Here is a 25839-nt window from a genome sequence, read left to right as displayed (position 1 = left end):
AGTGAGAATGGCTCAACACATATCCATCAATGAAAGGTGCACCAAGGTCAGCAAGAGGAAATGTTCCCTGTTCAGTGACAAGGCTAGGGACTTCCCTGGGGGTGCAGTGGTTAAGAATCCTCCTGCCAACGCAGGGGACAGAGGTTTGATCCCTGGTCCGGGAAGATCCCACATGCCACGGAGCAACTAAACCCGTGAGCCATAAATACTGAGCCTGTGCTCTAGAGCCCGCGAGCCACAACCACTGAGCCCGTGCACCACAACTACTGAGGCCCACGCGCCTAGAGCCCGTGCTCCGCAACAAGCCACTGCAATGAGAAGCCCGCACACCACAACGCAGAGTAGCCCCCGCTTGCTGCAACTAGAGAAAGCCCATGAGCAGCAACGAAGACCCAAAGCAGCCAATAAATAAATAAACTAATTAATTAATTAATTAAAATAAATTTAAAAAAATAAATAAGAAGGCTACACTTTGCTTTCAGTTGGCCACAAGATGGCAGTGTTTCTCCTAGTACTAACTGCCCTGCTTGTGTGAAACACTTATCCCTACCAAAACATATCCCAGTCATCTCATATTTTGATTCTTTTTTTTTTTTCCTAGTAGAGGCGAAGCACAGCCTGGAGTAGTAGGTCAAGACTCAGTCTAGAATCAGGCAAATCCAAGTTCAATTTCTGGCTCTGCCACAAACTAACTTACGACCTTGAATTGAACATCTCCAAGTTTCTGTTTCCTCATCTAGAAGATGAAAGACACATCTGGCTTGCCCTTCTTGTGACTTTGAGAGGAACAAGAAGAAAATACATGGCCAAGTGTAATAAATTATAATGTACTATGGAACGAGTTGTTAACCATTAATGTGCATAAGAATCACCTGAGGAAATTTTTAAACTGCATATTTCCCAGGTCTTGCTCCCAGAGATGTTCAGTAGATCCAGGGTCGTGCCTGGGAATGTGCATGTTACCAAGCACCCTTGATCATCATCATGCTGAAGGCCCTTGGACCATAATTTAAGAAACCACATTGTACAAATACATACCAGTAGAAAGAGAGAGATTAAGGCACAGAAGTTATTCTTAACTTCCTTTGTAATGGCACTTATTATTTTCTATTTTGAATAAAATTTTATGAAATCCCCTCTCCTCATAGATGAACTAATCAAAGCAGAAATGTGTATTTTGTTCATCCTTTCATGTTCACAGCAAGTATTTGGAAATATTTATTGTGTGATAATCAGATCTAGGACAGTCTGTAGAGCATCCCTAAAAGCTTTACCCCATTTATGGGTATATTTGGGTAACAGGACTTGACAGACTTAACAGAATTGTCTTAGCTTTGCTTTTGGACTCCCATGGGCTTATCTTTGCTTCCAAATAAGTGACCCAGTGCCTTCTGGTAATGGCTGGATCATGGGCTTCACCCTGCCGAAAGAAGCAGATGTGCAGGAAGTTTAGCAATGAAGTTTCAGGAATCTCCTGGCGTTCTCTGTCACTATGACTATCACGGACCACCAGGGTTTTTTGACCAGTACTGGCAGCATTTTCACAATTTCTACGTAAAGCCTCGGCCCCCCTTCTCTTCCAACGGTGCTCCTCCAGTGGGCTGTGGCCCCAGCAGAGAAGGTCCCACTCAAAGGATGAACAGAGCAGGCGAGCTATGCAGTCTGGCCCCTTGGGTGCGGGGCTAGGGTGGGATAGTTCAGACGTGACAACCCCAGCACCTGGATGTGGGTGTTTCTAGCTTCATCTTAGGCAACAGGAGATAGCAAAGTTTTCCGAAAGGGCTATAGAAATTTGCTTCACTTGGACCTTGTTCAGACGTCACACTGCTACAGAAAGGAAGGTGCTTAAACAGAACTACAGAATTTTTAGTCTTCTGGAAAATCCTTGTTGAGCAACTGTTTTTGAGCCAGGCACCATTTTAAGCCTTTCACTAAAATGTTAATAAAATATCCAAAGACTCTGCTATTTGTGGAGCTGAGATTCTAACCAGAGGAGACACACAGTTAACAATAAGTGGACTTGATTGCACTTGGTCTTTGTAAAGACCATTTGTTGAATTGGTGGAACCCTGAATCAGTAAATGAGGGGGGATCTCAACACAGCACTTTCTACACCCCATCCTGCCAAGTCCTTGTACAGAGTACACTCTGCCCTTGGGCACTTTCTTCACTCTGCCAACTTTTCTAGGGATTGACCTATGCCTCACACCTTAGTCATCTTTTCACTGAGACAGGACTTCCTTAAGAACACAACATTTGGAAAGTCCCTTTCTTCACCCCTCTCTTCTTGTTTTTAATTGAGATGAAATTCACATAAGATTACCCACTTGAAAGTGTACAGTTCAGTGGCATCTAGTATATTTGCAGTGTTGTGCAAGCACCGCCTCTATCTAGTTCCAAAACAGTTTCATCACTCCCAAAGAAAACCCTGTATCCATTAAGGGGTCACTTCTCCCCCTCTCCTCCCTCCAGCCCCTGGAAACCACCAATCTGCTTTCTGTCTCTAAGGGTTTAACTTTTCTGGACATTTCATATAAATGGAAACATATAATATGTGGTCTTTTATGTCCAGCTTCTTTCATGAAACAGTGTTTCCAAAAACATTTAAGTGAAGCTGCAGATTTTAATTCTGCACAGTCAGAAAAGGAAGTGTAATGCCAGCTAGTTCTTATCTGATAGTAACAATCAAAGGCTTTTCTGATTTCTTCAGCTTCAGAAGGTGACATATACAATGATTGTCAGACTTCTATTTTCTAGGGCGAGTTTTCTTTGGATAAAGATCTAGAATAACACCTGAAACTAACACAACATTCTAAATCAACTATACTCCAGTAAAAATTTTTTTTAAAAATCCAGAATACAGGTGACAATGGTAATAGCTTTGATAGATCATTTCATAGCCTTACCTCAATTTCTGCCCTTACTGTCAATAAGAGCAAATGTTTCAGTAGGGAAGTTTAGTGAGATGTTTTCCTGCAGGGAGTGAGGATGGAGGGTCTCAGATGTGGAGAGCTTTGAGGTAGTCTTACTCTTCTATTTATGGAGAAATATCAATGGGCCCCTCAAGAATTCTTTTCAGTTTTAACTCCATCAATGCATTTTATTCCCAGACTTTGAGGTAGGTATTATTACACCCATTTTAAGGATGAAGAAACTGAGGCTTTAAGAAGATAAAGCTTTGTACAAATTTATACATCTTTCTGCTGACACCTGAGACTGAGTTTTTATACTCTAGAGAAAGTTCTAAAATAATGAGCAGTGTCATTTGCAGGAACTCTTAGTCATACCCTCACCAGAAGCCTAATGAACTTTCATTGAAAACCAACATGGGTCTGACATAAGATTTAGAGTTAGATGAGAGGGTGCCTGCCCCCACCTAGAGAAGGCTCTCAGTGACACTCAGCAAAGATGACCAGGCCAGGCTCAATTCAGCCAGGTATCCTCTGTGCCTCATACCGCTTTTCACAAACTCTGTGTGTGTGTGTGTGTGTGTGTGTGTGTGTGAGAGTGTGTGTGTGTGTGTATGTGTGAACTCCCTATTCTGTTTCAAGTGTATCAAATGCAGTGGTTCCTAATGAGAGCTATAGTAGCATTCTTTGTTTCCACGTGATGCTTTCATGATTGCTCTTGACAAAATGTTTGAGATGGCAGCTAACTGGCTTTAGAAGCACACACATACACACAGACCTTTAATATTACCCTTTGTTAACTCAAGAAATATATATAGTTCAGGAATATATATATATATATTCTTGAGTTTATCTCATGGTGGAAATATATAGCAGAAAACATCTATACTAATTAACTAAATAATTTCTTCTCTAATGAGGGATATCAAGAAAAAGTACAGGTGCTATGAATTGGTGTAACAGGGAAACCTAATCTAGACTGGGATGGGGCTAGAAGATTAGGGAAGAGCTTCTCAAGGAAATGATGTCAAACTGTGTATTCTTCCATATCTAAATGTATCTCTATATAGATATGAACAGATATTCATGAAAAATTAAAACATGATTATCTCCGGACAGTGAGCATTGGAATTATGTGGGATTATTCTTTTGCACACACACGCATACACACATATATAAAACAAAAGTTATTTTTTAAGGCATTTCCTATGCAGATAAGGTACATACACATTTGTTGAAAGTTAGGTTTAAGCACAATCAAATCAAAAACTGGTTTAATCTCTGCTGATTTTGTATCTTTGACTTTGTAACTTTTACTAAATAAGGAGCTATTTGATGTTCATAGAGAAACTTAGGAAATCTCAGATGTTTTATTTTTCCAAGAATTGGATTGCAAAATAGTTATTACAAACTCAAATAATGACGGTGTCTGCTGGACCCTAATTGAAGCCATCACACGGGGCTAATTTTCCTATAACACCAGGCAGTGAACCTCCTTTGTGATGAACTCACTCATGTCACAGCACCTTTGCTGTCTGGGTATGTGAAGAGGCTACTGGGCAGAATCTCCAGTACTCGGAAGCTTGCTGTCTTGTGGGAAAGACAAGCCAATCACATAAAAGCACATTCTGAGTGCACATGGGCTGCATTCCCTTATTCCTGCGAATAACCCAAAATGTCAGGCAGGACATTTTGACTGTGGTCATTTAACCTGTATGGTAATGAGGGCACATGAATCACCTTGTGGGGTAAGTTTAAAACGTAGAGGACTGTTCTCATGTGTAGATTCTAATGCAGAGGAGCAGAGCTGACATCTGAATTCCTAACATGGTTCTCCATTAGTGAATTCCAGTGAAGACCCCCTGAGAAATACTGACCTAGAGGACCTGTAGGTGGGCTTCAAGGAGCCTTGAATCCTCTAAAATTATGTATTAAATTGAGGTTGCGTGTAAATTTGTCTAGGGAACAGCCCATTCTGTTCATCATCTTCTCTAAAATCCACGTTGAAAATGGGTTACAAATCACCTCCTTGAAGAATATTGATTGCCGTGCACTTCTCAAGGGGCAGATGCTCATCAGGCATTTCACTTCACTCCAACAAAAACCTATGGACTAAATATTTTACAAATGACGAAACTGAAGCTCAGAGAAGTTAAATGTTCCCTCCACCTCCTCAACACCCCTGTACAATTCACCCATTTAAAGTGTATAGTTCAGGGAGGGTGGGAGGTAGACGCAAGAGGGAGGAGATATGGGGATATATGCATATCTATAGCTGATTCACTTTGTTATAAAGCAGAAACTAACACACCATTGTAAAGCAATTATACTCCAATAAAGATGTTAAAAAAAAATAGTGTGTAGTTCAGTAGTTTTTGTATATTCATGGAATTGTGCAGCCATCACTATAATCTAAATTTAGAACATTTTCATCACCTCACCAAAAAAAGCCTATACCCATTACCAATGAGTCCACATTTCCCCACCTCCAGCCCTAGGTAACCACTAATCTACTTTCTGTCTCTATATTCTGGACCTTGGATGTCAATGGAATCATGCAATATGTTGCCTTTTGTGACTGGCTTTTTTCCACTTAGCATAATATTTTCAAGGTTCATCCATGTTATACTATGTACCAGTACTTCACTCCTTTTTACAGGTGAATACTGTATAAAATATACATTGTATAGATGTATCACAATTTATCAGTTGATGGATATTTGGGTGACTTAAACTTCTTGGCTATTATAAATAATGCTGCTATCTACATTCGTGTACTAGTTTTTGTGTGGACATATGTTGTTATTTCTCTTGGGTATATACCTAGAATTGCTGGATCATATGGTAACTCTATGGTTTACATTTTGATGAACTGTCAAACTTTTCTACAAAGTGGCTATGCCACTTTACATTTCCAGCTGCAATGAATGTGGGCTCCAATTTCTCCACATCGTCCCTAGTACTTGTTACTGTCTGTCTTTTTGATTATAGCCATCCCACGGGGATGTGAAATGATATCACACTGTAGTTTTGATTTGCAACTCAGTAATGACTAATGATGTTGACATAATTTATGAGCCTATAGGCCATTTGTACATCTTCTGTGGAGATATGCCTATTCATATCCATTACCCATTTTTTGGCTTATTTGTCTTTTTTATTACTGAATTGTTAGTGTTCTTTATATATTCTGGATACAAGTCACTTATCAGATATATGATTTGCAATATTTCTCCTGTTCTTTGGTTGCCTTTTCACTTTCTTAATGATATCATTTGCAGTCCAAAACTTTTTAATTTTAATACAGTCCACTTTATCTATCTTCTTATCTTGTCACTTGTGCTTTTGGTATTATATCTATGAACCCATTGTTTAACCCAACGTCACAAAGATTTATTCTTATGTTTTCCTCTAACAATTTCATAGTTTTATACCTTTAGGTTATGTCAATTTCAAGATAATTTTGTTATATGGTGTGAGATAGGCACCCAACTTGATTTATTTGCATGTGGATACCCAGTTGTCCCAGAACCATTTGTTGAGGAGACTTCTTTCCCCATTGAGCTGCCTTGGCACCCTTGTCAAAAATCAATTGACAATAAATATAAGGGTTTATATATGAACTCTTAATTCTACTCCATCAATCCATATATCTATCCTTATGCCAGGACATTTTGAAACAAGAAAATATGTGTTCTAGCTTTATTCTTTTTTTTCAAGATTGCTTTGGCTATTTGAGGTCTCTTGCATTTCCATATAAATTTTAGGATCAGTTTTTACATTCGTGAGAAATAAAAAAGCCATGTAACTGCAAACCACATTTTATACTTTATCTCCCTCTTCTTTCTTGATATTAGACTCAGAATATATATGTCAGCAGACATATATACTATTCAAGATGCTGTGTTATTAAATAATGTTTCCATATTCAATTTTCACCAAACTATCATCAAACAAAAACTTAATTATAGCTGGCAAAGAAGGAAAATCCAAAATATCTGTAATATTATGGGCTTTCAAAGCTATGGGATCTTAATAACTTACTAAGTGTTGTGCTTCAAAGGCTTTTATACTGTTGATGACTGATTACTATATAAGAGTTAAGGTGACATGCTTAAAATATAACATTTGAGATAAAAAAAATCCACTGGTATATTGTTAAAATTTAACAATTTGTTTCTAAATGATGAGATGGGGATTCCATTCTGCTCTAGGTGAGCACTTTTCCATAAATAATATACTGTAGGTGAGAGAAGTATTCCTACCAATGAAAATTCATGTTGTATATAACTAAGACTCTTTTTTTTTTCTTCTAAACTATATTTTTCAGCATTCAAAAGGAGCCCAGAATCCTATGATTTTGAAAAATTACATAATAGGAAAGTTAAGGAGAAAGAATTGTAAATATAATACTTTTTCTAGTAATGGAGTGTCTTGTTTATTAAATTCATTTAAGCAATGCTAACTGAACGCATACCATCTGTGGCAACAAACAGACGAGGTCTCAGCTTCACGATGCTGACGGTCAAGTGCAGGAGACTTTCCTCCAAGCCTGCCAATTTAGTACTGTGACCCGTAAATTCCTTCCCAATCGTTCTGCATTTCTAGCAGTGTGGCCTTGGCCAACACATGTAACCTCTCTGGATCTTAATTTCCTCGCCTGTAAAATGTCTATAAGGTTAAAAAGATTAGATGATGTGAACAGAGCACTTAGTGTGCAGCAATGACATAGAGAAGAAGAATAGGTTATGTATGGAGCACAAATCTTATGAGCCCTTTCAGATTCCTTCAACTCCACCTATCTCCCAGGGCCCCAACTACTACTCCACCTATCAAGTACAGTCCCCTAAACTCTGCTTATCCCTGTCATCTGCCACCTAAGGCCACCCAGTAACTCACACTGAGTGTGTTGACTCAGCCTTGACCGACCACCCGCGCTCTTGGCATTTCTGGTTCTGATCATCATTTCTGGGTTTAGACAGAACGCCACATATCAGGGTTTGGAATCTAGCATCCCAAGAGGTTACTGAAAAGGCTAGATGACACAACCCAGAAGTACAGGGGCATTTCTCCTTGTGGGGAAAATTTTGACCATTGGAAAACATCCATTGGGAGGAGTCTAGGCAGATAAATCCTCTCTCCCTCCTCTTTCCTCAAAGGATCGTTTCTCCTTGCCACTCAACTGGAGAACATCCAAGTAGACAGATATGCCTGCTGAGCAACCCTCTGTGTCTTTTCATGACTTGTCATGGAGCAATAGACAGCATCATTTCTGATGGCTTGACATCCTTCCTTGCCAGGAATTCTCAGAGACACATTTCAGCAGAGTTCAGGTCTAAATTTTATTGCCATTACTTCCTTTCGTGGTGTAAGAATTTTTTTCATGTAGATTTTGAGTGAGAAATATCTAAGACCTATGACACAAACATTGATAAACTAGTAGAAAACTCATGCCTTGAACATAAGTTCCTGGAAGACTTTTGCAGATCAGGCTCTCTGGAAAAGTCGGAAATGATAACACTAGAAAGGAAACATTCCAGCTGTTCTGTCTTAAGGAGAAATCGTTTAACCTTTAAAACTCAAGCATCCTCATCTTCTTTTTCTTGCTCACTTCCCACATCCTATCTATCTCCCATGCTAGTCAATGGAACTTGTTAATATTTTTTTAACCATGTCCTTGATCTTTGTCCCATTATCAACTTATTCAGCCTCTACTCACCACATTTCCAGACAAAATCCTCAGAGTTGCTGGTTAGCCAGCCTCCAGTCTCACCCTACTTGAACCCATTTTCAAAATTGCCACCAGATCAGTCTTTCTTTTTTTTTAAACACTGTGTTTTTAATATCTATTTATTTCATTTAAAAATTTTCCTTATTTTTTTTTGGCTGCATCGGGTCTTAGTTGAGGCACACGGGATCTTCGTTGAGGCATGCAGGATCTTCTGTTACGGCGCGTGCTCTCTTCATTGCAGTGCTCGGGCTTCTCTCTGGTTGTGGAGTGAGGTTTTCTCTCTCTAGTTGTGGTGTGAGGGCTCCAGGGTGCATGGGCTCTGTACTTTGCAGCACACAGGCTCTCTCGTTGAGGCGCGGGAGCTCAACAATTGGTGGCACGCAGACTTAGTTGTCCCGCGGCATGTGGGATATTAGTTTCCCATCCAGGGATCGAACCCAAGTCCCCTGCACTGGAAGGCGGATTCTTTACCACTGGACCACCAGGGAAGTCCCCAGATCAGTCTTTCTAAAATATAAGGCAGATTGCTTTGCTCTTCTGCTCACAAATCCTCAATAATTCCTCACCGTCTTTTAGAGAAAGCCTTCAGGTTAAACTCATTGTGTGACCACCTGCCCACCAGTATGGAGTAATTACAGGAGTATGATAAATATTGAGGAGGGAAATACTAAGTGCTATGAGAACAGGGAAACAATCTTACACTCTGGTTGGAATAGTGGGCAACATTTTAAGAAATGTGTTGATATTTGAGCAATGTTTTTTTGGAAACTAGATTTAGAAAGTGTCCAACCATTGACTCTTTACTGTTCTTTCTCCTACATAAGGGTGTTCACTCTGGCAGATCACATCATTGTCCAGAGTGTTCCCCACTCCTCCCTGTGAAAGGGTGATGCATGCAGGCCCCAGTGTGGCTGGATATACAACTTCTGCTCCTTCTTAAAAGAGGATCATCCTTTCCTTCCCCATTTGAAATGTTGTCCGTCTGGGCCACGTGATTTCTTTGCCCAATGACGTGTGAGTGGAAATGTGTGCCTCTTCTGAGTAGCAGCTTTAAGAGCCCTAGTGTGGTTCCTTCATTTCCTTTTCGCCCTTTACTATGACATCATTATGCTGCAGATGGAGGCTGCTCTTTCATCTGGGTCCAGAGCAAGGATTATTTGGAGTAGAACTGCAGCTGACCTACAATGGACAAGTGAAAGGAGTGAGAAGTAAACTTTTGCTGTTATTAAGTCTCTGGGATTTGGGGGAGTTATTCCTGTAGTAAAACGTAGTCTAAGCTGATCCACATGTTCACGGACAAGGTGTTTCAGTTATCAATTGTTGTTTACAATCCACCCTAAAATTAATGGCTTAAGACAGCAATAATCATTTTGTTTGCTTACAAATCTACAACTTAGGTGGAGCTTGGGACTGGAGAGAGTTGAGTAGCATCTTTCTGTTCCCTGCAGTGTAAACTAGTGCAGTTCAGTGGCTGAGGGCTGGAACCGCAAGATGGCTCACTCGCTCCCTCTCTACCTCCTGTGTCTGGTGGTCGAGGCTGGCTGCCACCTGGGATCTCAGCTGGACTTTGGTCAGAACACCAACATGCAGTGTTTTGATTTACCTTCCTCACAGCATGGTCACTGGCTCTCAACAGCAAGCACTCCAAAAGAAGCAAGCAGAAGTTCCATCGCCTTTATAACCTAGCCTTAGCAATCATATAGAGTCATTTCTACAGCACACCTCATATCCTAAACAAAACAATAAACAAAACAAAACAAAAGATTTGTATTTGTCATACATAGTTCTCCACAGAAACAGAACCAACCAAGATCTATATAATAAGAGAGAGAGTTTTAAGGGATTGGCTCATGCAATCATGGGGCTGGCATGCCTGCAATTTGCAGGGCAGGTAGGCAGGAATCTACATTACAGTTTTGAATCTGAAGGTGGTCTAGAGGCAGAATTCTGTCAGATTTAAATCAGATGTTACAAATTCCCCAGGAGAAACACAGCTCTAACCACATGAGAGAGATTATCAGTTCTTTTTGTGATTCAACGACAACAACATATATTCATGGACACGAGTGAAAAGTAGCTATTTTACAAAAAATTTCATAGGGCAGAGGAGGTTAATAATGCACATTCAATTTAAGATACTCTAATTACAATGAAAAAAAATCAAATCAATTTAATGGGAAAGGAAAAATTCAGAATGTAGAGGTGAAAAAAATGATTTGAAAGAGTGAATAAAAGGAGAAGATGACAAATATTTGTCATTAAAATGACTTTAGAGTTGTGGTTAATATACTCAAAGATTAAATAGATTTATAGATTTATTTCATCCAATTAATTAATAAAACAACCTAGGAAGGGGTTATAGAGTATCATCTAACCATATCATGTGACAAATTTGAAAGAACCCAGAGGTCAGGGTTTTAAAACTAATCTCATAAAATGAGTATTAACTTGGAATCTCCCATTGCCTTCATAAAAACTCAAAAAGAATGTGTGTGTAGGTGGGTGGAGGGGGAGGGTGTTAGTGTTTCTGTCTGTGGCTCAGGAAGACTCATCTTAGAATTATGTAGCCTCCAATTCTTCATCCTGGTCCCAAGCTTTTGACTGATACATAATTGTATTCAAGTTATCAATTGTCAACCCAGAAACCAAAACCTAGTGCAAATTTTGAAGTATTTAACAAGAAAATTGAACATAAAAATTATAAATGCATTTAAAATGCTACATAATTTAATTTACTAAGTTTGTAGATAATTTAATATGTTTGAAATGAGGTTATCCAACGTTAATCAAAGCCTCTCCCAGAAATAATAGTTCTTGTTTTACATAACCTGTACTCAATTAGTAAATATACAAGATTGACAAAAGATGTATAAAGTCTTAAAGAAAACTAGGTTTCTAAATTTTTACTTTAATAAGTTAACCAGTACAATTGGAATCAAAGTAATATCGCACATGACTAAATTAAATGTATTAATAAAATATAGTGGATAAAGAGCTGAAATGTAGGACTAGCAGTGTTTGGAAGTTTCTTTTCTATTTCTACTTTATTCTCAGTACTGAAAATGTGTTTCTGGCACCACATTCTTCATTCCATTAATTAGTTTGAATCCCTCACCATTTTTTGAGTATAACTTATAATAATCCTAGTGGTAATAGTCTATTAAGTAGCTCTATACCAACAATGGCTTAGTTCTATATATAACCTCAGGTACTGGTCTGTATGAATTACAAAGAAGAAGCTCATAATTTTAATTGCCAAGGAACTTGCAAAATTATTTTTATGACAGAAAAGTTACATTGATTTGAGTCCTTTATCATTCTATTTCCTTTTTTAATTGGGAAGAAACTAGTAAACTATTCGGAGACAAATATTCTCTTTCATCAAGAAGTTTTCCATATTGTATTCTTCTGAGGGCCAAAGAATGTGTTAAGTAAGCTTAAGTTATCAGTAAGATCTCTAAATATGCATATAAACATATAAAGTTATATGCTAAAACTTTTAACTCTGAGTACTGTATTCTGTGTGATTAGCTTCCTATGCACTTTGTATTGTTAAAATTATCTCTCATAAATATATCTTACTTTTCTAATTAGAACAAATTTTTTTTAAATTTAAATGACGTATACAATGTTCTAAATACCAAATAAGATAGTCATACTTACATAAGAATATATGACCACAGGGAACCAACCGAAAGAGCTCTCCATGGCCGAAGCTGGAACAACCTGAGCAACAAAATAACATAGTATTGGATTATAACCCAAAGTATAAAATTAATATCCACAAGTCCATACTGATATAAACAAATGATTGACTAAATTAACAAGAAGGGAGAAGAGACAAGTCTCCATGCAGAAAAATTCCAAATAATTGATGCAGATACTCCCTAATCTCTATGTGTGAGCTGTTTAGGGTGACTTCCTTCCAAAGAGTAGGATATGGAAATGGAGGGGAAAGTTACAGTGGAGAAACTGGACAAACACTATCTTAGCCACATGATCAAGGTCAGCCTAAAGGTCATTAAGCATATTGACAGTGTGTAACCTTGGTACAATGTGATAAAAATGACACTTTACCTATGTGATCTTCCTTTCCCTAGCTCATAGCCCCAGTCTAATCTTGAGACAACATCAGACAAATCCCAACTGAGAGGTATCATACTTGAGTAATAGTTCTCAAAACCATCAAGAAAACAAAGAAAACTCTGAGAAGCTGCCACAGCCAAAAAGAGCCAATGGAGACATATGACTAAATGTAATGTGGTATCTTAGATGGGAAACTGGAACAGAATATAAACATTGGGTAAAAACTAAAGGAACCTGAATGAAAGGTGGACGTTAGTTAATAATAATGTATGAATGTTGCTTCATTAATTGTAACAAATGTACCATCTTATATAAGATATTAATAATAGAAGAGAGAGAGAGGTCAGCATTACAGTGGCATGAAATACTCCCTCTGTCTCTCCCCATCAATCTACAACCAGTAAAACATCCTTAATTCAATGATGGTTTCTCTTTCTAACACACCAGGATGCCAGAGAGTTACACATCTGTACATCTAAAGGTGGGGAGACTGGAACATATAGAAGGGACGAAACCAGGGGAACAGTGGAAGCAGTGCCTGTGATCCTGGACCCCCAGTCACGGTGGCTGAGCCAGCAGCCCCAAAGGATCTGGCAGCCGCAGGGAAGGCAGCATACACAACTCTGATGTCATGGCCACAGGAAACTGGGCAGCTGCGGCAGTGTGGCCTTTGGCCCTCTCCCTCCAGCCGTGAAGGTGACTGAGACTCTGGGCCTCTTGCCTACAGTGGCAGTGCCTGTGAACCCAGCAACCCCAGACACAGTAGAGACATCAACAACCCCAGCTCCTCCCCTCATCCCACCCCTCCCCCCATGGTTGTGGAGCCCACCACCAGGTGACCCTGGACATGGCAGAGACACCTGCTATCCCTATGCCCCAGGTGGCAACGCCAGTAACAACAGCGAAACCAACAGCAGCAAGGCACCAGCAACTGAGCCCAGAGGCACAAGCAACAACAACGAGGGTATAGGTGACACCTCTGGCAGAGGCAGTGGGGGGTGGAAAGCACTGATTCTCAAATACAGGCATACCTTGTTTATTGTGCTTTGCTTTATTGTGTTTTTTATAAGTTGAAGGTTTGTGGTAACCCTGCATTGTCAGATGATGGTTAGCATTTTTTAGCAACAAAGTATTTTTTAAATTAAGGTATGTACATTGCTTTTTAGACATAATGCTATTACACGCTTAACAGACTACACTACAGAGTAAACATAAATTTTATATGCACTGGGAAACCAAAAAATTCATGTGACTTGCTTTATTGCAATATTTGTTTTATCAGTAGTCTGGCACCGAACCCACAATATCTCAGAGGTATGCCTGTATAGCCAGAGGCAGCTCAGGTAAGAGGAACAAGAAACGTGTGCTATAGTGCCACTTACTGAAAAACAAATAAAGGCCTCAATTACTAAACTTGAATTGTTAGAATCTAGTAAAAAAAAAAGCTCTACCTAAAGGTGAATGGTGTTTGCTACTCCAAATGCACCAGCAGAGGAACAACGCATCAAGTACCATGAAAAACCATGCAAAATAGTATCACAAAACGAAAATGATAATTCTCCAGAAACCATACTTAAAGTCATGGAATACTGCAATCTAACTGATAGAGAATTCAAAATAGCTGTCATGAAGAAACTCAATGAGCTACAAGAAAACTCAGAGGCAGTTCAATGATCTCAGAAATAAAGTTAATAAACAGATGGACTACTTTACTAAAGAGATTTAAACTCTAAAAAAGAACTAAACAGAAAATCTGGAGCTAAAGAACTCAATAATGAAATACAGAACACATTAGAAAGCAATGGAAATAGAACAGACCATATGAAGGAGAGAATTAGTGAACTCGAAGATAGAAATTTAGAAATGATATAAGTAGAAGAGAAGAGAGAACTAAGATCTAAAAAAATGAAGAAATTCTATGAGGACTATCCAACTCTATGAGGAAGGGAAACATAAGGATAATGGGTATCCCAGAAAGAGAAGAGAGGGAGAAGGAAGCAGAGAGTTTATGTAAATAAATAATAGCTGAGAACTCCCCAAGTCTGGGGAAGGAACATATACAAGTCCATGAAGCTAAGGGAACACCTAATTACCTCAACAAAAAAAGGCTTTCTCAAAAACACATTATGTTAAAACTATCAAAAGTCAATGACAAAGAAAGAATTTTGAAGGCAGACAGGGAAAAAAGGCAGTAACCTGCAAAGGAAACCCCATTAGGCAATCAGCAGACTTCTCAGCAGAAACTTTACAGGCCAGGAGACAGTGGAATGACATACTTAAAACACTGAAAGATAAGAACTGTCTGCCGAGAATACTCTATCCAGCAAAGTTATCATTCAGATATAAAGGAGAAATATTTTTTTGGATCTGTCTCCTCAGGCAAGGGAAACAAAAACAAAACTAAACAAATGGAACTACATCAAACTAAAAAGCTTCTGCACAGCAGAGGAAACTATCAACAAAATGAAAAGACAACCTACTGAATGGGAGAAGATATTTGCACATCATATATCCAGTAAGGGGTTAATATTCAACTATGTAAAGAATTCAGACAACTTAATAACAAAAAAACAAACAACCCAATTAAAAATGGGCAGAAGATTTGAATAGACATTTTTCTAAAGAAGACATACAGATGGCCAACAGGCACATGAAAAGATGTTCAAAAGATGTTCAAAGATGTTACTGTATTAGGGAAATGCAAATCAAATCTATAATTAGAATTATAAAGGCTATTATCAAAAAGAATAGAAATAGCAAATGTTGGAGAGAATGTGGAGAAAAAAGCACAATTTTACACTGTTGCTGGGATTGTAAATTGGTACAGCCACTGTGGAAAACAGTATGGAGATTCCTCAAAAAATTAAGAATAGAACTACCATATGATCCAGCCAATTAATATCCACCTCTGGGTATTTATCTGAAGAATACAAAAACACTAGTTCAAAACAACATACACACCCCTATGTTCATTGCAGCATTGTTTACAATAGCCAAGAGATGGAAACAACTTAAGTGTCCATGGATAAATGAATACAGAAGATGTAGTTAGTACATACACACACACACACACACACACACACACACAGTAGAATACTACTCAGTGATAAAAAAGATAAAATCTTGCCATTTGCAAAAACGTGGATGGACCTTGAAAATATTATGCAAAATGAAATAAATCAGATGGAGAAAGACAAATACCATATGATTTCATTCGTATGTGAAATATAAAACAAATAAATAAATAAATGAACAAACAAAAACAAACACATAGACACAGAGAAAAGAGTAGTGGTTACCAGGGTGGGAGAGGTGGGAGGGGGAGGGCAAAATGGGTAAAGAAAGTCAATTGTTAACATGATGGGTGGAAAATGTATACAGAAGTTGAAATATAATGTTGTACACATGAAACATATAATGTTATAAACCAATGTTGCCTCAATAAAAAAATAGGGGAAACGGGGTGCTAGGTATATGGAAACGCCCTGTATCATCATCTCAATTTTTCTGTAAACCTCTAAATCTGTTCTAGAAAACAAAGTCCATTAAAAAAAAATTCACTGTCTTCCAAACACAAAACTTTCAAAAATGGAAACACTTCCATCAACTATTCTGATGGAAGTCCAGGTCCAACTGGAGAACTTATGTGCTATGATTTGAGAGTGACTCCCAGGAAGCCTGTGCCCCCAAACTATTATGCAACGAGCCAGTCACTTCATTTCTTGAGCTCCTAAGACCTTTTCTTAACTTGAGATATAAATACCTTGTGTGTTTGGAAGCCTTAGAGGGAGGTAGAGAAGAGGGATAGTGAAAAATGTGGAATTATACCATTTCTTTTTTTGTTCTCTGGGTGGTGGGTTTTACCTGTATCACAATTTGATTTCGTAAAACTGAAGTTAGAGCTTTGCCTTCTCCTCTACATTAAAACAGTTTTGTATCTGTCAGCCCAATCTAATCTTTTCCACCTTCCTCCTTCTTGCTGTGTTGGACTTAAGTTATCCTGGGTTTGCCTCATTTGTTGATGCTGGATGTTGGATTGTAGCTGTGAGCTGTATTCCTAGTGCCAAGAATTTGGGAGTACTGTAACTGGGTAAAACATTTGTTTCTATTTTGAAAAGTTTAAATGTAGTATAATGCGATATATATGGTACAGATAAATATAATACAATATTACACAGTGTGATACAATAATAAGACATTCATGTACTCACTACCTAAGTGTAACAAATAACAGTTCTCATAAGTGTTTCAAATATTTTAGTAAATAAAAAAATTAAAAATATATGTCCAGGAAAAAAACTATAAAAATACACAAAAATTCCACTCTAAGAATTCTGTATTGTACCTTGAATATAGTAGGAAGTTAAGATGTACAGCCTCAGCAAAAGAAAAATGAAAACTACAGTAAGCTCTGAGAAATAGGAAATTAATAGAAATCTGTACTCTTAAGAGGAGGGGGAAAATATCACATGAGTCTCCTCTTATAGTATAAGCAAGTAACTTACTTCAAAAGGATACAGAAGGGAAAAAAAGAAAAAAAAAGATACAGAAAGACTAAAACACAACCTTGAGTTTATCTTTCCTGGAAAAATACAATAATGTACACACACATACACACACACACACTAATTTGTCTCAGGGTTTTTTCTTTCTGGAACTTCCAAAATCACCAAGAGGTCAAATTTACTTTATTTCTAATTTCTTTGCCTCTTACTGTCTAAACAACCATCACCTTATCATCTGCTATCATATTCCTTGATTTAGACAGTTGAGTGATCTATTACATAACTCCATAATTAGTTCTTATCACTAATCATTTTGTTTATAATTTTATAACTTATCTCCCCAAGTGGACTGTAAATTCTTTTTTAAATTTATTTATTTATTTTATTTATGTTTGGCTGTGTTCAGTCTTCGTTGCTGTGCGCAGGTTTTCCCTAGTTGCAGCGAGCGGGGGCTACCCTTCGTTGTGGTGAGCGGGCTTCTCATTTCTGTGGCTTCTCTTGTTCTGGAGCACAGCCTCTAGGCGTGCAGGCTTCAGTAGTTGTGGCTCGTGGGCTCAGCAGTTGTGGCTCACAGGCTCTAGAGCACAGGTTCAGTAGTTGTGGCACGTGGGCTCAGTAGTTGTGGCTCACGGGCTCTAGAGCGCAGGCTCAGTAGTTGTGGTGCATGGGCTTAGTTGCTCCGAGGCATGTGGGATCTTCCCGGACCAGGGCTCAAACCCATGTCCCCTGCACTGGCAGGCAGATTCTTAACCACTGCGCCACCCGGGAAGTCCTGGACTGTAAATTCTTTAACAAGAGCTTGGTGTTATGATTTTGGAGTCCCCGAGCTCAGTAACTTGAGAAGTTGTGCAGCTTGTAAATCTTCAACAAGCACATGTTGCTTGCTTGAGTGAACTGGTATTTTTAATGTGTATAATTAGTGGTTTGTTTGCATTTTTCAACTTCATTGAAAACCTCAATGAAGGTTGCATTGTATAACCTTAGCAAATGCCCTCTATTCCTGAGACCATCACTAAATCCTATTAATATTTAAAAGCCGTCTCAAGTCTATACTTCTGTAAGAAGCCTTTTCAGGCCCTCCAAACCACAGACATGGACATTTTTAATCCATACTGTTCTTATAGGGGAATAACTCTTATATTTTAGTTTATATAGTACATTACACTTACATTTAAGTTATATTGTAACTTACATTTTCACGTTTATACTTGTGGCACATGCTCTGAGCAATTTGACTAGAGATCACAGAAAGTCTGCATCCTGAAGTCAGAGGCCAGACACTGACTGGTATAGGACCCTAATTGTACAGGTTCTATGATGCCATGCCTGGAGTGTGCGCCATAAACATCTGTGGAATAAATTAAATGACTTAAACCCTCCTGCTCTCAGTTTTTTCATCTATCCAACAGGTGTAATTGGATCTAACCTAGAAGAATTATTGTAAGGACTAAAAGACGCAATGTGTTCAATGTAATCATATATAACAGAAAATGTATATTTCAGGACATATCATTGGCATTTGCCTGCCTTTTGGTTTCCCATAGACTTAGTGTGTTTTCTTTACATTTTTTCTTTGCCTTTGAAGGAAAACAAACCCAATTCATTTTTTATTCCTTCTCTCACTGTACTCCACTTATTTCACTCACGGCACTAATTATGATGCATATTTTTTGGTGTGCCCAGCACCTTATTTTTAGTATCTTTCTCTAGACATCCAAGCACACCATGTATTGTTCACCTCTATGACCTATGTGTGCCTTACACTGAGCCTGACTACCTATTTGGACCTTCTTCCGAGGATTATCAAGTCTGAGCTGCATAACACAGGGTACACTCCTGGGTCACTTGTGTGAGTCACCCTCAGGACAAAAGGAAACAATCTCTGCTCCCACTCCAGCCCTAATAATGAGCTAGGAGAACAAATTGTCCTTTCCTCTGAGGGATGTTGGAGACACACCGGCAGGAATAGGTTGGAAATTCCTCCCTTGGGCTGGGAAGTGCATTGGCTCCTGAAGGTCTATTAACTCCTTCAGGACAAAATGACTCATTTCCTAAGGACTTTCTTAAGAAGGAATTTTCTAATATTCTAGTGCTTAAAAATATTCAAGTGTACAAAAATATTTGAGTGCATACATATCACCAAAGGAGTTTATTAAAAATGCAGATTTCCCAGGCCCCATCTGCTGGGAGACAAATTTGTTAGGGGTAGTGCCCAGAAATCTGCATTTATCAGTCACGACTCTCCCCCCTCCCCATTATATTGATGCAGGTGGTCCTCTGGCCCCAATTCAGGAAAGATTGCTAGGCTACCAAAATTTCTTTTCTCCAGATTGGTCAGCACCTTCCTTGGCAGGGCCAGGTTAGTCCAAAAGCCCTATATAATACCAACTGGGCTGATAGGATGATACCTTTACCGCTCATTTGGTTGCTTTGGCAACATGAATTCTAGTAGGAGCAGAAGCAATCAATGGAGTTAGTCATTTAGATACTCGGCAGTTTAAAAGATGAACTCAGGACCCCAAAATTCTGTCCAGTTCCAGATGACACACTCTTAGAGTGTTCTGGGATATGTCCAGAAAAAGATTAAGTTGGGGAAGAGTTTAAAAACCATGACATATGCGGGGTGGCTGAAAGACCTGAGGACGCTGAAGGCTTTGGGAAAGGAGCTGTCTTCAGATAGCTGTAACACTGCTGTCATAATTTGGGGTGAGTGGAGGGGCATTTATTCTGTGTGGCTCCAGAAGGCAAAATATATTTATCCCAGCAGATTATATCCTGATCTGTACCCCACCCCTCAGTGCATTCAACTCAATGATCTGTCTCACAGACATACCTGGGATCATGATTACATCAATTTAGAGCAAAAATAAATTTAAATAATGATCAAAATTTGATTAAATCTTTGAAGCTGAGAAAAATACTTTAGTCTCTAGTCACTGGAAATTGTCCTGGTACTTTCCTCATCCCATCTCCAGGTCTTTGCTCACTCCGTTTCCACTCTCTGAAGTGTCTTTTCTCTTACTTCTCTGCCTGGTGACCTCCTATTTATTGTTAAAATTAGACAACTCTTCTAGGAAGCCCTCCTTGATTTCCAGGCAAAGCTAATTCTCCATGGGTCTCTTGTGATTCTGCATGTCTTGTGAATGAGACACAAAGCGTCCTTTTGTTTCTGGCTGTCTTTTTAAGGATATTTATACAGCAAGCAGCCTTGGAAGATAGATACAATGTCTCCCTCTGAAGAGGAGGGAGTAGTACTTTCATACTAGATTCAGGTTCCCTAAACTCAAGGGGACCTCAGCTATGAAGCAAGCACCCAGATGGGTCTCTCCCAGTCACCTTTGTGGGAATTGCTGGGCAAGAGGAAGTGACACAAACATGAAATTCACAGTTTCCATGAAACTGTGTTAGACTAATTTGTTAGCTTGCAAGGAGGGTAAAAGCTCTGATCCATCACAGTTCTTGATAAGTGGCCTCCCTGTTAACTCTTTTTATCATAGTATTAGTCATCTCCAATACTCAGTTTATATTGTGATAGCCCCACTGGAAGTAAGTGACCTTTTTGTGTTTTTGCTTGTATATGTACCTCGTGTGATTCAGTGAAAGTATATAAATTAAAACAATTATCATTAGAGGAATTTGGTTGCCCTGAACTGAACTGAAGACTTAATATGTTGCACTGAATTGAATTCAATTACTATTATTTGCAAATCCTCCTGCTAGAGGAACTTTCTGAAGGAAAAAAAACTTCTTAGAAGAGAGAAGAGTAGAGGTGAAAGTGAGAGTGAAGTTATGAAAAAATCAGGAGCAATTTAAGGACACATTTTTAGGGCTGGGAGAAAAGTCCTCTCACAGGATGAGAAATGGGTTGGTTCAGGGAAACATTATTTAGACCCATCAGCCAAGGTGCCAATCAGGAGCTCTCTGCTAATACTTTTCAACTAATTTTTACCTCTAGTTGTTTCCTAATGGTCATTATCAGCAGCCTCCTATACCTTCCCTAATTTAACATCCTAAGCAATGGGAACATAGACTCAGAATCAGAAATATACTCCCCCCACCACACACATTCCTAATGAATATTGATAAACCATTCTAGCATTCTTTTCTTCTAAACTAGGAATCTGTTTCTCCACCTAGTTCTCCAGTTACCCATTACCAAACAAGAGGAATTGATACAGGCATTAAACCTATATGCCATTACAGACAAATCTCTCTGGAATGATTTTTCAGAATGGGATATAAATAAATGGTAGGGCTTCCCTGGTGGCGCAGTGGTTGAGAGTCTGCCTGCCAATGCAGGGGACACGGGTTCGAGCCCTGGTCTGGGAAGATCCCACATGCCACGGAGCGACTGGGCCCGTGAGCCACAATTACTGAGCCTGCGCGTCTGGAGCCTGTGCTCCGCAACAAGAGAGGCCGCGATAGTGAGAGGCCCGTGCACTGCGATGAAGAATGGCCCCCACTTGCCGCAACTGGAGAGAGCCCTCACACAGAAACGAAGACCCAACACAGCCATAAATACATAAATAAATAAATAAAATATTTTTAAAAAATTGTATCATTAAAAAAAATAAAAATTAAAAATAAATAAATAAATAAATGGTAAATCACTCCCAGAAGAGTAGTGCTGAACAAATGATAAGCCTTGTTATCCTAGCCCTGAAGAAGGGCAATCAGAAAAGTAACTTTTAGGCTCAAGAATCAAACTCCCGCAGAGATGAGCACCAGATTCTATACAAAACCAGACACACTTGACCACAGCAGTTGTAGGACTTCGGCTTGCCCACTTCCTTTGCCCTCTCCACTGCTTTTTCCTCCTCAAAGGAGGAGAGGCATAAAGAAGAGAGGAAGGGCGGGGGGGGAGGTTCCTATAGTGTGAGAAACACACCAGAGGAAAACTCGCTGTGAAGCAATGTCTTCTAAATGTCCTCTGGGGCACTGTGCATACCACTTCTGGAGCTTCTGAGGGCATTGGGGAAATGCACCAGATATCTCCGTGGGCAACTACCAAATGTGGTTTAATACCATTTGGTGTCAGCGAAGATAGGAGAAGTGGGGGATCTGGGTCGCCTGCCAGATATCCTCGGCGGCCTCCCACATCGTGCGTTCCTGCCCATCAGCACCACAGTCTTCCCATGCAGGAGCATGTGGTTTGGCTATGCCTGCTTGCAGCCCACATTTTCTGCTCCCACAGTGAAGCATTTTGGATAATCATCCAATACTTGGATGATCTTAAGGAAGCAGTTGGATTCCCAGGTCATGCTGTCTTCCCTGGGCAAAGTGGTGGTGCATCAGAGATTGTCATGTAGGGTGTAAAGATGATTTCATTCTCATGAGGACACCTGGCAAGAGGGACCCCAGCAGTTTCATAGAATCCTAGAGTCAGGCATTAAACCAAATATTTACTTATTTACAAGAATGTTTGCTCCAGTGTGATTCAGAATAGAGAAAGAATCCAAAGAAACCTGAAATTACCAATAATAATGGTTCTGTTAAATTGTTTATTTGATGCCAATATGTTGGAAGAGTACTATTTTTTTAAAGTCATGTTTAAATAGAAATTTATTCAAGTGAGAAAATATCTCTGAAATATGTTAGGAGACAAAGGAAGATACAAAAGATTGTATATAGCATGGGCCTCATTTTATGGCGTATATGGAAGATATTTACATGAAAATATTCACGGTGATTTTACCAGAAGGTAGAAATCATGAATGAATTGTTGATTTTCTCTCCCCTTTTTTGTAGTTGAACATTTTTTGTATATTGAATAATTATTATGTATATAATCAGAAAATTATACATTAATAAAATAGTGATAAATAAAAAATCAAATCTTGTGAGAAGGATGGTGTGGTCTTTTTGAGAAATATAAATAAGTTTGAGAGAAAGCGGAAAGCCTAAAAAACAGGTACTGAAATCATGTTAATGGATGAAATGACTCACTGTTGTAAAAATGTCACTTCTCCCCAAAGTGATCTATAAATTTAATGCAAATCCAATCAAACTCCAAGCAAGTTTGTGTGTGTGTGTACATGTAGAAATTAATAACATGTCTGTATAATTTATGTGAGAAATGAAAAGATCCAAGAATAACTAAGTCAATATTGCAGAAGAAACATAAACCTGAAGGTCTTAAACTACTAGATACAAAGACTTGTTATAGAGCAGTTAATCAGTTAAGCAGTTTCAGTGGGGCACTGGTGCAAGAACAGACAAATAGACCAGTGGAACAGAAAGGAGAGTCCAGAAACAAATCACATATGGTCACTTGATTACTGCAGTGCACTGGGGAAAGGTTGGTCTTAATAAATGATGCTGTGTCAAGTGGATATCTGTATGACAAAAAATTTCACCCCTACTTCTCACTGTAAAAAATTAATTCCAGATAGATAGATGTTATGACAGATAAAATAATTAAAGCTTCAAGCTTAAAGTATAGAAGACTGTCTTTATGACTTTGAAGTAGGCAAAGATTTCCTAAATAAAATACATTAAAAAGCACTGACCATAAAAAAAAAAAACCAGATACATTGGACTACATTATAATTTAAAATATCAGTTCATCAAAAGACATCACTAGTGAAAAGACGAGCTTCAGAATGGGAGAAGATATCTGCAAAACAGGTATCACAAAAGTGTTCATATACAGAATACCTATATTTTAAAAACTCATAGAAAGGGAAAAAAGTGAATAATGTAATAGGAAAAAGTGGACAAAAGACATGAAAAAATGCTTTTCAAAAGGAAATACTCAAATGGCCAATCAACATAAGAAACGGCGCTCAACTTTACAGGTTATTAGGGAAATGCTAATTAAAAACAATTTAAATACCAATTCACAATTACATGAATGGCTAAAATGAAAAAGACAAGGAAACCAACTCAAATGCACATCTAATCGAATGAATATATAAATTATGGTGTTTTCATACAACAACAGTGAAACAAGGCTACGTGCAACAATGTGTGATTTTCACAAATATAATATTGAACCAAAAAAGCCAGTATATACTGCATGATTCCAGTTATATATTAATTACAAAACAAGAAAAAGTCATCTATGTGCTATATAAGGATAGTGGTTAACCTTAGAAGGATACTGCCTGTGAAGACCATGAAGGTGTTGGTAATGTTTTATTTTTTGACTTGGATGCTGATTACATGGTATGTTCACTTATTAAAAGAAGTCCTTAAGCTGCACACTTGTATGTGTTGCGCTTTAATAAAATGTATACTTTAAGAAAAATTGCTAAAGAAACCATTTCTACGTCATATTAAGTTATTTGGTGGAAGGGTGTTAGAATATGATTTTTTTAAATAAAGATTAAAAGTAACCCACCCAACCTGGCCTCAAGTTTCTATGTGTGCTCAAGTCTTGAAACCTAGGCAGGACACAGGTTCCAAACATGTTTTCCTCTTTGAGTTTCCTGAGCTCTGACTGGCTCTTCCAGTAAGGTCTTGACTTGGCCCCTCTTGGCTGCTCTCTGATCTTTGCGCTCCGATTCACAGCTTCCTGCCAGCCTCCAACTCGGCTCAGCCCCACATGTGAGCCCAGCTCCTCACGCCATGGACTGGCTTCATTCATGTCCTGTCTATGACTCCATCTCCTTGATTTTCACCCCTACATCAGCAGTCTCTGATAAGCTTACAGCTTGAGTTTATCACTATTCAGATAAACACTGATAGGAAAAATAAAAATACTAAAGATTTATTTTACAGAAAACAACAGTTCTCTCTCTTTCTCTGTTCTGGCTTTTGTAAAGCTCTGAGAAACAAAAAGCGTAGAATCACCATCACAGAAAAAAGACAGTAAGGCAAGAGTTGTAAAATCAAATACCCAAAGGGACCAGGCAAATTAAAAATGATTAAATTTCTGTAAAAAAACTCATTTTCCTATTAAGAGAAAAACACATGCTCACTTCCATTTTTCTAAAATTATACAGCTCTCAGTCTAAATTTGTGGTACAGGGAAATACGCATTTACTATACATTTGAAGATTAACAGAGCAAATACAATCATTCAGGGCAACTCCTCTTAGGTCAGACATGTACTGTAGCAAAGTGTAGGGCTCATGCCTTGTCTAAAACAGGTAGTGAGTGATATTCTGATCCGCCATGTGATGCTGCAAGAAATATAGACATACTGCAAGAAGAGATAGAACCTATATTTTTAGGTAAAATCTCCCAATTCCTAAATTTTAATTAAAAATAAAAAAGACTGTGTAAAGTCAAATAAAAAGTGTTTGGGGGCTGGATTTGGCTAATGGATTGTTATTTTGTAACCCCCTCTTATGAGCTGGTTGCATATTCATTAAATTCATCCCTTCATTGAAGAAATTTCAGAGAAATACTCATGATGAAAATAACTAGAGATCTGGGTGCTGCATACAAGTTTTCGACTAAGCAAGGAAGGGTCAATGTCAAGCCTTCTTTCTCAGATCCAGAGACAGAACCAGGTTTAGGTAGGTAAGGCAGTTTATTCATTTATTCATTCACACAGTGAATAGTTAATGGGCAGCTACTCCCCAGATGTACTTCAATTTGGCTCAATTAGAATTATTTAATTATTTTGAAGTAGACAACCAAATATAAGCAAATATACAAA

General features: G+C 38.5%; 1 long non-coding RNA gene across 1 annotated transcript; it reads right to left on the bottom strand.

Annotated features, from left to right (window-relative positions):
- Positions 1 to 2030: 2030 nt before the first annotated feature.
- On the bottom strand, positions 2031 to 21749 carry LOC309642414. Its single transcript, XR_014253176.1, has 2 exons — positions 12304 to 21749; positions 2031 to 9819 (listed from the first exon to the last, which is right to left on the bottom strand). It is a non-coding gene; the product is annotated as an uncharacterized lncRNA (long non-coding RNA).
- Positions 21750 to 25839: the final 4090 nt, after the last annotated feature.

Source organism: Balaenoptera physalus (genome assembly GCF_965194825.1).
Source record: "Balaenoptera physalus genome assembly, chromosome: 14".
In the NCBI taxonomy this organism is placed as follows: Eukaryota; Metazoa; Chordata; class Mammalia; order Artiodactyla; family Balaenopteridae; genus Balaenoptera; species Balaenoptera physalus.
The sequence above is the reverse complement of the archived record's forward strand: the minus strand, read 5'-3'. Positions and strand labels throughout refer to the sequence as shown.